Source organism: Vanacampus margaritifer, chromosome 17 (assembly GCF_051991255.1).
Source record: "Vanacampus margaritifer isolate UIUO_Vmar chromosome 17, RoL_Vmar_1.0, whole genome shotgun sequence".
In the NCBI taxonomy this organism is placed as follows: domain Eukaryota; kingdom Metazoa; phylum Chordata; class Actinopteri; order Syngnathiformes; family Syngnathidae; genus Vanacampus; species Vanacampus margaritifer.
In genome coordinates, this window is record NC_135448.1 from 5,363,746 (window position 1) to 5,379,998 (window position 16,253).

The 16,253-nt window shown below is 38.1% G+C and overlaps 1 long non-coding RNA gene across 1 annotated transcript; it reads right to left on the reverse strand.

Moving 5' to 3' along the window:
- Positions 1–312: 312 nt before the first annotated feature.
- LOC144037492 (uncharacterized) lies at positions 313–15,481 on the reverse strand. Its single transcript, XR_013288924.1, has 4 exons — positions 15,368–15,481; positions 6,833–6,949; positions 4,425–4,547; positions 313–2,203 (listed from the first exon to the last, which is right to left on the reverse strand). It is a non-coding gene; the product is annotated as an uncharacterized LOC144037492 (long non-coding RNA).
- Between the last annotated feature and the right edge of the window lie 772 nt (positions 15,482–16,253).

Here is a 16,253-nt window from a genome sequence, read left to right on the forward strand (position 1 = left end):
TGTTTTGCGAAGCAGGGAAGGCTGTAGTATAAACAAGGAAGAGTTCCCAGGCTGATTCCGCTCTTTATTTACAAATTGTTGGGCACCTGGATTCGTACAACAGTTCAGGACAACAGGCTTTTGCACATTGTAGTTGAAGGCTTTATTTGATTACTTTATTAAGTGTAATCTTTTGCGTGTTCAAATAAATCAGAATTGAGACCTCATGAAGAAGTTTCCTTTGCAAGGATTTATTAAGAGCTCTTAAGACACAGGAAAAAAGCTTACATTCGAAAAGTCATGATAAGCCCCCAGTGTGTAGAATATGAAAACTCGCAGTGTCTTTATACTAGTAGAAAAGGTTCTCTCCGCCTCTTACATTTGCAGAGAGATAGTGTTGAAAATAAGCTGGCACAAGATACTGACATGGTCATCTCCGCTCCCCACCAGCTTCGGAGAAATGATGTAGACAGGCTTTGACCTTGGACCTTCAGTTTTTACGACCAAATGACTAATGACGAGACTTTGACAACTTTTAAAACATACACATTCTTATCTCAAGAGATGGTGAGGAGTAAGAGGTTCAAATGTAGTTCACAAAATCATTATCACATTGTTATGCATTTAACTACACATAGTTATATCACATCTATATACTGTACCTATAACTAAATTCAAAAAGAGTAAAAATATAAATTGAAAATGTTAAATGTCAACATAGTGGACGTAGTTGATTCGGTCTACATTCTTGTTGGGTGTGATCCATATAAAGATGGACTCCCACTCAGACGCAATCTGGTCAGCCAATTTGTACTCATCTGGAACGCCTTGAGGTACCCCAATGGCGTCGATATATGTCGGGTCCTCCCCCTTCCAGGTAGAGCGACACCTCCTGGAGGGCAACGGGATTCTCGGCAGACCCATGGGGTTTTCGAAAAACGACACGGCCAATTGAATGTCCTCAGCTGTGAATAGAGACTGGTAAGAGTAATGACACCAATGCACAAATCCCTGTGCGTCCCTTAATACTTTATATAGTTTCAATCCTCCACACCACCACCACACATCACTACGCGGCACTATTGGGTTAGTTTGTGTCACTATTGTCTTACACCAGGTGGAATTTAAAACACCCACTTTATGTGTTGTCCCGATCAAATTTAGGCGGATGAATTTGGAGACAGGAACGTTGGTGGAAAAGACTGGTTTGTCATCTCTTAATACCTCAGTAACAGGATAGGCACGGTCCCATGAGCTACACTTTTTGCTTGGCACTATCTTTGTCATTACTTCCAAAACGCAATCTGGTGACATTCCAGCCGGAACAACTCTCAACAATGGTCTAGGCCCCATGCATGTTACACAGCTGTAATTTACAACTCTGGCTGCCGTCTCAGTCAGTAAGAGCCAATTACTGTCAAAAACTTGTCATCAGTAGAGAATTTACTCTTTAGTTTTACCAATTCTCCGGATGTACGATTTTTTGGAGCAATTTTAATTACATACTTTGCTCCTACCTTTTTGGTGTCAGCGGTGTCATCAGAATGATTTGTTTCCATGGCAGGAAAAGAGTAGAAACGTCATTTTTGGGGAGACAAAGCACCATTTCTTTTAAAGTACCATCTTCCCTTGTTATGCAAGTATCAGGTGGAGACTTCAATTGTGGGACAAAAGGTTCAAATACCTGATTAGGTCATAGGCGTATTGTTTTGAATGGGAAGGAATGGAGGCTCCGCTAATTGTTAGTTTTTTTTGGTGTCACTGTGCCATTCTACGGATCATGTATGCGATTTTGCGGTGTCGGTGCTTCAATGGGTCCCATATCACGCAGGGAGAGCACCGACACGACAGTGATCAACAGAACGACACAGTAACATGCTACAGGGTACCTTATATACTCCAAAAATTTAGTCATGTCTACCAAGAAACCCTCTAAGTGTTCGGGTGTCTTGAAAATTCTTCACTTACCTTCAGGTATTTTCGGAAACTAATATTCCACTCCCACCTTCGCGTCAGCCTTTGCTCACCTTCCCTTTTCGGATGACTCGGCGGAGATGACTTTCTTACAGTGCGTGAGGTGCATCCACGTGTTCCTCTCGGCGATCTTTACGTCTGTTGGTGTAGTCAGCAGCACTTGATGAGGGCCCTCCCACTTTGGGGAATGCCAATGCTTCCTCTTTATGCTGCGAATCAGGACCCACTCTCCTGGGGACACCAACTCGTCCTGCTGAGAGGAAGCACAATCGCCTAAATCTGGCAAAATGGGTCCCATTGTCACTATAAATGGTTTCGGGTATACCATATCGAGGTATAATGTCTTTGCATAATGCTTTTGCTACTGATAGCGCATCTGGTTGCTTAGTAGGAAATATTTCGACCCATTTTGAGAACGCATCTATTATCAAAAGACAATATTTTTTCCCTTCACTTTTGCTTAATTCAATAAAGTCCATGTGGATCCGTTGAAACGGATAAGTGGCGTGAAATTGTCTCCGTTTTGAGCGTACATTTCCCTGTGGATTGTGTCGAGCGCAGACCATGCAGGCCCTGCAGAAATGTTTCGAAAATGAATTAAACCCGTATGTTACATAATACTTGTGTATTTGCCCCACCATCCCTGCCTTTGAGACATGAGACACACCATGGCTCAATATTGCAGCCCACCGATACAAATTTTGGGGTAAAATAGGCTTATTTCCCTCTCCGACATAAATCCCATCCTTCAACACTGCGCCTTTGGCTGCCCACTGTTTTTGTTCAGAGACATGACTTTCCTGTTGCATCTCCATTGACACAGTTTTTTGCAAAATTTCATTTTCAGGCGAGGCATCTGCCAGTCCCAAGAAGGGTTTCATGGCAGCTTCTTTGGCCATTTTGTCTGCGAATGCATTTCCCAGGCTAATTTCATCAGTACCTGTCGTGTGGGCAGCACATTTACATATTGCTATCTGCTTAGGCAGCTGAACAGCATTCAATACATTTTTCAACAGTTCCGCGTGTTACTGATTTCCCTGTTGATGTCACCATTCCCCTATTTTTCCAATATTGTGCAAAAATGTGACAGGTGGAGAAAGCATATTGACTATCTGTGTAAATTGTGACTATTTCTTCATCTTCTTTCTTCAGAGCCTGATTTATGTACTGTTCCAGGCTGCCAGTTGGTTTATCAACCCAATATTTGTCAATCCAATGCTTTATGGCATTATTGGAATGCACATGGAGAGCATTTTTTAATTGTTCCTGATCCACACTTCCTGGAGTGTGATCTTCAGGAATGCCGCTGTTTGCTTTAAAACAGGCAGTCATTCTAATCCGATAATCATCAAATGATTAATCATCTTTTTGCTTCTCTCGACCAATGGCAGTATAGTTAGCTCTTCGCCGAAATTTTTCTCTAGCGCGTTCCATCAAATCATGAACACGCCTATGTAGTTCTCGACTATCGTGTTCTAGAACGCCCTTGTGTTCTTTTGGATCCCAGTCCCCTCTTATGCTATGCCAATCCCCTTTTAAAGCAGTCATCCACACTTGTTGGACTTCCACTCCATTGAGATGGTAAGATCTTCTGAGATCTTCCATCTGTTGCAAAAATTCTTCGACATCTGTCTTGTGAGATGTGACGCCTTCTATGGCTTTTTTCACATCTTCCTGGGTCCATGTTCTATGAACCAAGATCGTGGGAGAGTCATCATTTATATTTGGATTAGCTACTTCAATCATGGGGAATACATCATGTTCATCATCTTCACCCTCGCTGTCTTTAAATGTGACAGGTGAAAACACTTTCCCCATTGTTTTGGAAAACTCTACACTCAGCTGTCCTCTCCCTCTTGTGGCCATCGCGGGGCCATCTGTACTTCTGGGTAGTGAAGGAGAAAGTCGACGAGGGGAATGTAACCCAACAGGTGGCTTTGTAGGTGTCATATTTGTTTTCACTACTTCCCCTTCAACCTCTTTGAAAATCCCCACTGGCCCTGTTTCATCATCTTCTTCCCTATGAAATAGAGCTTCTACCTCTTTTGTGTTCTTTACCCCCGCATCTATTTCATTTTCTCTTACTCTTTTTTTGTCTACGCGTCTTTTTTTTTTTTGGCAAGTGACATCCAAATTTTGGTATTATCATACCCATCTTTTTCCATTTTTTTGTGATTATTTTTTCTTTTATTTCTTATCTTGTCACTTTAATTTTCCTGTTCAATGAGGTAGCGAACGTCCACTCACACTTTTACACATGCACTCGTTTTTGCGGAGTTTAAGTACGTACAGGACACCGCCACCCTCTTCACGGAATTTAAGTGCACCTGCACAGGACGCCGTGCCTTTGCCCTTTTTACTTGATAGGCACTAGTATTCTCAAGGTTTTTTAATTCACGCGCACAGACCTACTCTGTCACGAGGCCAAACGAAGTCGTGCAACCCATTCACACTTACTCGCTCTTACTCACCAGAGACGTCTTCGCTCCTTCGGTATCGCGCCAACCTTTAGTTCCCAGACACAAAGTCGAGGTCCAGTCCCGCAAAGGGTATTCCTTGCGTGCGCACGTCTTTCCTGGTCGTCAGCTCCGTATCTGGAAACATCAGGTATCTTGCGATCAGGCTCGAAGGACCATTTAAATGTCAGGTTCAAATGACAAATGTAATTTACAAACAATGAGGAGAGAAGATGTTCCAGTTTCAGGTTACTTCCAAGGAGAACAGGAGAGACTGTGTACAAATCTCATCTATTCTAAAACAGCCCTCCTATAAACCCCTTTTTATTTAAACTTGAGGTTCCTAGGTTATATGAGGTGATGCCTCTAAAAGGGGGTGGGGTCATTTAGCAAGCAGGCATCTCCTTGTGCTTGTTTTACATTTCTTGCTTATTAATAGAAATGTTTTTGCATATTTGTGGAATTTACCAAATACATATATCTTGATAAGCACTTTTAGCACGTCAATTCAGCATAAATCATCTGTTCCAAATTTTATTCCTACAGAGGCATTTACATTTTCTCACATTTCTCTCGTTTAAACATTCTCAGTGTTCAAACCTTCATACATTTAGGGAGTGCAGTGCTAGGGAGTGCAACATGCACAAACACATGGGACAGACAGGAGGTGGAAAGGTTAAAAAAAAAGGTTGGGGAAAAAAAGTAAGTTATAGTTATAACGTAACATTAATCCAACGGCTGTAACGTTCCAACAATAATGTTAATCTAACTAATGCTGACTAACTTGCTAGTTCATAGCATGGAGCCATAGTAGCCACTTATTGATATACTGTAATTGTGTGTCAAGTTGTTTTTCAGAGAGAACATTTTATGTGAAATAGTTTTAGATCCCAATGTTCAACATTATCTGCTGACAAAATTAAAAAAAAAAATAAAAAAATACATGGGATAAATGATTGTCTTGACTAAAATGTTGACAGTTTTTGTTGACTAAAACTAGAAAAATAAAATTATGTTTCTTTGGACTAAAGTAAAGACTAAAATGCTAGATTTATAGTCAACTAAAAATAGACTAAATAAAAACTAGATGAGGTGGACTAACTATGATAAACACTAAAAAGAGTGATTGAAACTGGACTAAAACTGAGACAAAATTTAAAAATACTACTGCACGGGTAACTAGTAGGAGTTTTTAATCAATTGAATCACCTTGATCACAATGACTGATATCAGCAGGTGTCACGTGACGTCTCACTTAAAACCACCACGTCTTGTCCTAGTGGTTTCTTTAGAAGGGAGGGGTCCTGCACGTGGAAAAAAAATATTCCAGAAAAAAAATCACTCCCTTTGCTCTAAAGATAAATGACTGGAAACTAATTGGAGCTAAATGCCTTTTTTTTCTGTTTATTGGGATAACCACATTTCAGTCATATGAAAATGCAAATGAAATTTCCTGTAAGAAGTGAGATATTGTCAGTCATAATTAATAACTTTTGGCTTTAAGTGAAGTAGACAATACTATTCGTTATGTTTACAGTATTTTTCCAGTGTTATATGAGACAATGGCCCGGTTTCACAGACAAGGCTTATATTAAGACAGGACTAGGTCATAAATCAGATTAGTAAAGATAGGTCATTTAAGTGGCTTCCATGAGCGTGGCTTAAATTTGTTTTAGTTGGTCCTAGACTATTGAGTCCTGGTGTAAGCTTAAACGAGAATGGTGCTCATGAAAACCTGAAAGTGAATTCAGGACAGCTTTGATGGAGGAAATTCTGGCCCTAAAGAAGAGGTGGCAAATCCAGGTCCAGAAAGTAAAAACCCTGCCACAGTTTGGCTTTAGCCCCAGGTGCTAGCTAGCTAGCTAGCTCCCTAGCTGGTAAACGAGCCAGTTAGCTAGCACCTGGGGCTAAAGACAAACTGTGGCAGGGTTTTTACTTTACTTGAAGTTCGAAAGACATGTTCCTATTTACCTAGGTAGAAACCCACAGAGACCACATTAAGACCACATAAAAATAAAAAATAAACTATAACAAGTATGGGAAAAAAAACTATAGAAACAAATTGTGGAAAACCATGTGTTATTTAAAGTAAATGCCATACTGCTGCTATTGAACATAAGAGAAGTGAATGAATTCAATTCAAATGTAACCACAAGAAGGCAAATGCATGTGAGACATGTCTGTTATGATCTCACAAATTCCACAAAATTTCATAACATTGCTTACTTACATTGAATGATATGTAGGAGAAATCAGATAACGAACATTTGGACTGTGGACAAGAAAAACTGAACCCAAATTAGTTACTGCTTGTAAATACAGATTATTCCACTGTCTGTCTCTCCCATTATTTTTATTTCATTCTAAGGACGATGTGAGTTTTTCCTAACACTGATATTTTCCCAGAGGAAATTACTCCAAACCTTGTGAAGGAGCCATTGTACGAAGACTGAATCCTCCACATCTGGAATGGCATCCCTGAAAGAAGATGCTGCCTTCCAGCAGAGACCAAGAAGGATGTCCATGCATGAAAAGATAACCTTGGAATTTCGTGAGCAGAAAAGGAAATATATCAAAGACATGAAAATGATAAATCTACACATTGAATATGGATATGAGATTAGAAGAGAGAGCTGTTCAAAGAAATATGCATGAGAAAGCTGTGTAATGAAATGCATTGTGAAAAAAAAATGATGACAAATAACCTTTGTACATACAAAAGCAATCTCTGAAAGTTATTTAATCAAATTGATGTACAAACCCAATTCCCAAAAAGTTGGGACACTATACAAATTGTGAATAAAAACTGAACGCAATTATGTAGAAGTGTTATCATTGTCGGTCAAAAAGGAAACAAAGAGTTAATCTGCAAGTAAAAACTTTTGCCAGAGATTTGCCACATGATATGGAAACCTCTCACTATAGTGAGGGCTTTCCATCTGAATATTTGTGAAGCAGCCTCTCTTTGGCCTCACGTATCTTCAGACAACCTACTTTATTGTAATTGAATCATCTGCTTAAAACGTCAGTGCTCTAATATGTTGTAATGCACAGGAAAACCACAGGTCCAGATCGGGGTTGTCATTTTTGACAGCGTAATATGGGGGAAAAAAACCTGATAAGTACGACAAGTTACTTATAATACGTTATATTTATGATATGATACATTTTAAAGAATTATTAAGTTTTTTTGTTCCGTTGGAGGAAGTGCAGCAGAAGCTTTGAGGTTGAGTGAAGACAAAGGGCTTTATTTTCAAGTTTCAGGTGAACCAGGTGAGTGGTGTCAACTGACCAGCCACCACAGATAAAAATCATGGCAAACAAATCATTCAAACAGTGGCACCTTGACTGAGGGAAAAGCCAAAAGTCTGAAAGAACAGGACTATACACAAATCAGTGGCCTGAGCTGAAACCATTAGAGTGTGCTTTCTATTGCTAAAGCCAAAAATGAAAGTAGTACTGCGATAACAAGCAACAACCGAAGGAGTCTGTATTGAAGGGTGACACAAGAGGAAACTCAGAATTTAGTGATGAAGAGCTCCTGACTTCAGGTAGTCAATGAACAGAAACTGTTTTCATCCAAAAAAAAGTTGCTGTATAATTATAATTAAAGCATAAACATATTAGGGCTGGGAATCTTTGACTGTCTCACGATTCGATTCCGATTTTTGGGGCTGAGATCCAATTCAGAATCGATTATCGATTCAGAACGATTTTAGATTAAAAATTATTTGATTGACAATGATTTCTGCTTCAATTTATAGATATGCAAAGAATTGTCATGATCTACTCCAGTCTGACTCGCTAATGCTAATTAACGCGCTACTTGTGGCACTTTTATCACTCAAAAGAACGACTAGTCATACAAAACGCTTCAGGAATGTATATAGAGAAGCATCTTAATATCCTACACTGCAAAAAAAAAACTTTTATTGTAATAACTTGATCATGACTTTTTGCTTCTATGTGGCTACTAAAATTTAAGAGTGTATCAGAACGAGCGGAACCACACTGCCCCTAAGTGGCCAAATTGTGTACAACATGAACAGTGCTCCCAATAAAGGCACACACAAACAAGGGCAAGACAGTATAAAATAATTGAAATAAAATCGATTTGGGGACATTGAAAATCGATTCTGAATCATATTAAATGAGAATCGCGATTCTTATGAAAATCGATTTTTTGGCACACCCACCTTTGTCCGATCAAGATTTGTTGCAAGCAAGGAGTAACAGGAAGTAGATTCCCGCATGCAATACAGGAATTTGTTGGACTTTACCTCGAGTTTCAGTTTTGATGAGAATGCTTTTACCCTCTGTGAATGGTTACATTAAAATGCGGCTTAAATCTGTGATATCATCATCATATCCTCTCCCTGTCACTTCAGTGTTATTTTACTGCTGGTCAGTCATACAATGAACCTAAGCAATCTTACATTTAAACCACATCTTCATACTCAACAAACACATTGAATGCTCCTTATTAATCATGTGTGGCACATCAGCACTGTTGCCACAGTAGAAAATAAACATGTACAAAAAAGCTCATTTATATTTCACCAGAAGATCACAGAAGGCGCATTCTTGAATTTCCAAATACACCCCTTGCTGCATGACCCTTGTGTAACCCTTTGCAGCCCATTTCTAAAATGGAGACCGTAGCAAAGAAGAGGAAAGTTGACAGAGAGGGCCATTGCTTCCAGCACAAGCGGAATTGTTTTACTTGTGCATTTTTGAAAATCATTCAAATCATTTAAAGCCCCAGTGTGTAGTCCTTAGCGCCATTTAGTGGTCAAAGAATAGCATTTTATTATTATTATTATTATTATTATTATTATTATTATTATTATTATTATTATTATTATTTCTCTTGTAAGGTGAGATTGCAGTCATGTAATACACAAACCCAATAACAAAAAATTTGGGACACTATACAAATTGTGAATAAAAACTGAATGCAATTATATGGATGTGCCAAATTTCAATATTTTGTTCAGATTAGAACATAGAGAACAGGTCAAAAGTTTAAACTGAGAAAATGTATAATTTTAAGGGAAATATATGTTGAGTGTAAATTTCATGGTGCCAACAAATCAAAAAAAAAAGTTGGGACAGGTAGCAATAAGAAGCTGGAAAAGTCAATTGCACTTACACAATTACACACAAAAAAACTTGATTGGAGTATAAAAAGAGCTTCTCGGAGTGGCAATGTCTCTCGGAAGCAAAGATGGGTAGAGAATCACCAATTCCTCCAATGTTGCGCAGAAAGATAGTGGAGAAATATCAGAAATTTGTTTACCTTACCAGTGAAAAATTGCAAAAAGGTTGAAGTAATCATCATCTACAGTGCATAACATCGTCCAAAGATTCAGAGAATCTGGAACAATCTCTGTGTGTAAGGGTCAAGGCCGAAAAATCACACTGGATGCCCATGATCTTCGGGCCCTTAAACAGCACTGCACCGCAAACAGGAATGCTTAGTCTAAGGGAAATCACAGAAAGGGCTCAGCAATACTTCCAGAAAATATTGTGGGTGAACACAATCCAGCGTGCCAGCTGGCGTTGCCAGACGAAAGTCTACAGTACAAAGAAGAAGCCATTTCTAAAGCAGACCAAGAAGCGCAGACGTTTCTCTGGGCCAGGGGTTATTTAAAATGGAGTGTGGGAAAGTGGAAACCTGTTTTGTGGTCAGACGAATCACGATTCGAAGTTCTTTGTGGAAAACTGTGGCGCTATATCATACTGACTAAAGAGGACAAGGACAACCCAAGTTGTTATCAGCACTCAGTTTATAAGCCTGCATCTGAGATCGAATAGGGTTGCATGAGTGCGTGTGGCATGGGCAGCTTCCACATCTGGAAAGGCATCGTCAATGCAGAAAGGTATATTCAGATTCGAGAATAACATATGCTCCCATCCAGGCATCATCACTTTTAGAGAAGATCTTGCATTCCTCAACACGATAATGCCAGACCACATGCAGCATCGGTTACAACATCATGGCTGCGTAGGAAAAGGATCCGGGTATTGAAATGGCCAGCCTGCAGTCCACTTCTTTCACTTCTAGAGCACATTTGGCGCATCATAAAGGGGAAGGTGCAACAAAGAAAGCCCAAGACAGTTGAACAGTTAGAGAGACGCGTGTTAGACAAGAATGGGACAGCATTCCTATTTCTGAACTTGAGAAACCGGTCTCCTCGATCCCCAGACGTTTGCAGACTATTGTAAGAAGAAGAGGGGATGCCTCATAGTAGTGAAAATGGCCTTGTCCCAATTTTTTTAGATTTGTTGACACCATGGAATTTAAAATCAACATAGTTTTCCCTTAAAATGATACATTTTCTCAGTTTAAACTTTTGACTTGTTCTCTATGTTCTTTTCTGAATTAAATATTACATTTTTGGCACTTCCACATTGTTTCATTCAGTTTTTATTCACAATTTGTATAGTGTCCCAACTTTTGGGGAATTGGGTTTGTAATTAGTGATTACTAGACCTACGATTATATATATATAAAAAAATATATATATGTTTATGCGATACATTTTATTTTTTTGCATATTATTGACATTAACAGTCGGTTTTTAAAATGAAAGAAATATTAGTTTGCCACTAGATGGCGCCAGGGATCACTGACTGTCGCTTTAAATGTTGTCTGTATCGCATATTAATTGTGTTTTTAATTATAGTTTTATCATATAACGCACCACAAATGTTTGAAATAAAATGATCAAGATACAATTGAAGTGTAGACTTTAAACTCTAATTGAAGATAATTCACCAAAATATGTCAATTAGAGTTTAGGAATTACGATTTTATGCAAACTACTTCTAAAGTGACGTAATCATAAATATACAGCAAACATTTTTTGATGAAAACAGTTTCTGTTCATTGACTGCCTGAAGTCAGCAGCTCTTCATTACTAAATTCTGAGTTTCCTCTTGTGTACCCTTCAATACAGACCCCTTCGGTTGTTGCTTGTTACCGCAGTTCTACTTTCACTTTTGGCTTTAGCAATAGAAAGCACACTCTGATGGTTTCAGCTCAGGCCACTGATTTGTGTATAGTCCTGTTTTTTTTACTTTTGGCTTTTCCCTCAGTCAAGGTGCCACTGCTTGAATGATTTGTTTGGCATGATTTTTATCTGTGGTGGCTGGTCAGTTGACACCACTCACCTGGTTCACCTGTAACTTAAAAATACAGCCCTTTGTCTTCACTCAACCTCAACGCTCCTGCTGCACTTCCTCCAATATAACAAAAAAACTTAATAATTCTTTCAAATGTATCATATCATAAATATAACGTATTATGAGTAACTTGTCATACTTATTACGCTGTCAAATATGACGACCCCCATCTGGACCTGTGGTTTTCCTGTGCATCCCAACAAATTAGAGCACTGACGTTTTAAGCAGATAATTAAATTACAATAAAGTAGGTTGTCTGAAGATACGTGAAGCCAAAGAGATGCTGCTTCACAAATATTCAGATGGAAACCCTTCACTATAGTGAGAGGTTTCCATATCATGTGGCAAATCCCTGGCAATTTTTTTTTACTTACAGATGAACTCTGTTTCCTTTTTGACCGACAATGATAAAAGAAAGTACTTTCTGAAGAAGGAGCACTGAACCTGGTGGCCTTGAGCAAACACGGAAGTGAAAATGTAAAATATTCCAACCAAACAAGTTTGGAATTGTCGATTAAACAACACATGAAATTTGAGATAATGTGATGGATTTGGAAAGAAGGGAACACCGTCGTTATGCAATCTTGGCTGGAGAAGTTGTGATGACGCAACGCAGGATGAGGCCTTTGTATTTTCTCATGCGTGGGCGAGACTAGTGAAAGATGTGGAGGGGGAAGGTAAAATAAACAGATTTGATAAATGGAATTTTTTCAGACGTAGATGAAACTAGATTTTCATGTATCATCTTTTAAAGTAGGGGATGTTGCCCATGCATGTTTGGCCCAAACGTCAGTGTTATTGCAACATAATTGAAAAGGTGTGTAACACACATTTTATATAGGAATGGCTTTGTTATACAGTAGCTGCAGCTGTTGTGAAAACGCTATATAAATAACCATGAGTTGAGTTGTGAAAATGTTTGGTGGTTTCTACTGAATTGTACAGTTCATAGGTTATTTTATTTATTCATTTATCAGAATATAAAACAGTGGTTCTTATTGGAGGTAATGAATGCCACCGGTTTATATGTACATTCACTTAACCTTTTTTTATTGTTAAAAAAAAAACTACAACAAAAAAAGTGATTTTATTGATTTATTTTAGGGGTGTCAGACAATTACAATTTTTAATCATAATGACTTCCATAGATTAATCGCAAATTTTATATCTGTTCTAAGTTTTCATACTCTTGATAACATAAAAGTGGGGGGAAATGTTAAACTATTAAAAATATCATAAAATTGAGTTAAAAGTCAAAAGATGCACTGTACTGTAAAAAATTAGTGTGGTATTAATTTGTGTTGAGAGAATTTTTTCTGCCACTTGATGGCATAATTGCATTTGTAAGACGGTGACAGCTCAGTGCATTTTTCTTTTCATATTAAGAGCTATATAATCTTTAACATGAAGTAACTTGTGAAATTTTGCACATTTTAAAAATTTTAAAATACAACTTGACCCCAGTCTCCACAAATATATGCATTGCTATTAAATTTATTACTGCTAAATTTTGACATGGACATGTTTTCTGCGTTACGACTGGAATTCACCCAGTACAGGCTTTCCAAGTAAAAAATTGTGGCTTTAAAGGAACTTTAAATTAACTCAAAATTAACGCATTCACAAATTTTGACACCCCTAATTTATTTACTTATTTTCAAATTCAACATAGGTCTCAGTTTACTAGTGAACAAAATGAACAGGTAGATGAAACATAGGGGTGATGTGGTTCAGTGGTAGAGTGGTCGTCTCGCAACCTACTGGTTGCAGGTTTGATCCCATGCCATTGTGACCATATTGAAGTATCCTTGAACAAGATACTGAAGCCCCAGTTGCTCCCAATGCTGCGTCCTCAGTAGGCGAATGAGTAGTCAAATGCAAAGCGCTTTGAGAGCCTTGTAAGATGGAAAAGCGCTATATGAAGTACCATTTACCATGAAGTTTCAGACAAGTACCAGTTACCATTAGTCTGTTCATCGAATATGGCTCTCTTTCCCTTGAATTCAGAAAGCATTGTGTTCTTGTTGTCCCTATCTCTATGCAACTTAAGGAAGTGCTCCTCTAGTTTTGCTTGATAGCTATTTGTCGTGCACTACAATTGCTCAACTTGGCATTGCAAATCATGCAGTTAGGATGCTGACTCCCATCACTCAACTCAACAAACTCTATATTTATAGAGCACTTTAAAACAACCACCGCTATTTTCTAAAGATTACTTACTACCCAGGGGCAGCAAATATAAAAAAGACAGCAGAGGCCCCAGAATTGAACACCATACATTCCGTTATACTGTACATGTGAAGTGATATTGCACATATTCTTGCAACCACTTTCTTTCTTTTTTTTTTTTTTACTTGCTCGTTAGTAGAAAGGGATTACAATAATAATAATAAAAAAAATCATACAACGAACCATCACAACAGTCACAAAGTCGACTACTGAGCTCACCACAATCAAGCAATGTAGCGTGATCAACTGCAGCCAATCATAGCCAAGCAGAGCGTATCATCACGAATCATATGGCAAATTTCATATTTTTTTCAAAAATTTATATTGGCCAGTCCACACGTGTTGATGTCATTTTTTATTTATTTTTTTCCAAATTATTGACCAATCTAAAGAGTTAAAAATGTCTTTCTCTCTGTGATGATGCAATGTTAATGGTTGAACAAACGTGCCTATTTTGGGGTCTCCTAAAAAGTGACAATTTTGGAGGTACAAGTCTTTGGCCCAAGGCCAGCGACAGGAGTTGAGTGTGTGTCTTGACCTCTGCCAAACCCTTGAAACTGACTCACCGAACCCCTGGGGTTTAATCGAACCCAGGTTAAGAACCACTGATCTACACAATCTCTTTAGGATGTACAACTGGCAAGAAATTCAAGTACTATTCGTACACCAATGTCTCATTTTATTAACAAGATTATCCACTCTGATAATGCAGATGCTCAATTAGCTCAGAAGCAGAGAGACAAAACTAGTCACCATCGGGTCAGTTTGGGAAAAATGGTTGGCTCTCCTAGCCAACTACCAATTTTGCCCAAAGATGGCTTCACTATTACTGTTTTAGGGTTCAATGATGGTCAAACTGCCTCTCACTAGCACCTATGGCCGCAAGTACAGTAATATGATTAATGTGTTACAAGTTAGACAAGAACACATTTTCATTTAAAAGACAAACACACATTCATATAACTAGACTAAGTGCAATTTCTACAGAAAAAAATTCCATGGGAATCCTGAAAGCTGAATGCTAAGCTGAATGCTAATAGCTGAATTCTTTTTGGAGTAAATTGAAAGATAAATTGTGAAAATTACAAAGTATTAATTTTAGTTGAAAGATAAATGAATAAAAAGAACACTTGAACCCAGGGGGCGTGAATTTTTTAAGCAAGTTGAAATTTATATGGAAAAGTGTTCTCTTAAAGTACCCTCCATTCATTTAGATGGATAAGTTTAACCAATGATATCCAATAGATAAATGCACTAAAAAAATCACTCACTTTAGATCAGAGGTGGGCAATCTCGATCCTTGAGGGCGGGAGTCCTGCAGGTTTTTGAAGGTTTCTCACTTCCAACACAAGCTGATTCCAATCAACAGGATCGTTATCAGGCTTATGCAGAGCTTGCTGATAAGCTGATCATATATCAGCTGTATTGGAGAAGGGCAACATGCTAAACCTGCAGAACTCCGGCCCTTGATGCCCACCTTTGCGCTACAACATAAATATATGGCATCCTGCATTTACACAAATTATGCATGCAAAACATACCTCTAAACTGTTCAAGGGGAGGGCCATGACCTTTAACAACACCTTCATCATCCCCACGAGTAAATGAATAAACAAAGAAATTAATTAAACATTCAGCGTCGACATGTATCCTACTGATTATGCAGTAGGACTATAAATAGTTTCATCCTTAACAAATCAAATCGTAATATGATAATGGTGGTGTATCCTATACTTCAGCTGTCTGTGGTTTAAATTCATACACTTGTTTGCAGCACCACCATGTGGAGCTCTAAGAAAATAACAAATCTATCGCTCTAGGGCAGCAGGCCACCAAGAATCCGGAGAAGGAAAAAAATTACTTTGGTTTATCATCCACCTGTTTATATTTAATAAATAATCTAAGTTAAATAAATATATAACATATTTCCACCAAAACAAACAAACATATAAAACACTATACAATTGGTTCACATATATTATTTACCAATAGGCCTACTGATGGATTGTTTTAGCATGTTAAAATAGAAGAATGTCAAAGTTGTCCTTTGATTTTTCTTTGTGCCTTTGAATACCAAATTTGGGACAGAAAGGGCGATGTATGTATAGAGTGGGCTGCAGGCATATATCTCTGGGTGTATGCAATATATATAATTAAGTGCATATAGTGGGAATTTGATATATTTTTTTCCTTATTCCCCGAGAACAAGTTATTTACAGTTTTCTGACCATTAAAGTAACGCTATAGCCTATACTGCACAGTGCTATTGATTTTCTTCACTGATAAAGCCTGTCCTCATAATGAGTTCCAATATATTAGCTGAACTGTCCAGACTCCAGAGTGTCCATCCATCCATTTTCTGAACCCTTCTCAATTATTAGCATAATTTTCTTCTATGCATGTTAAAATATTTGTCTTCAATTAGTC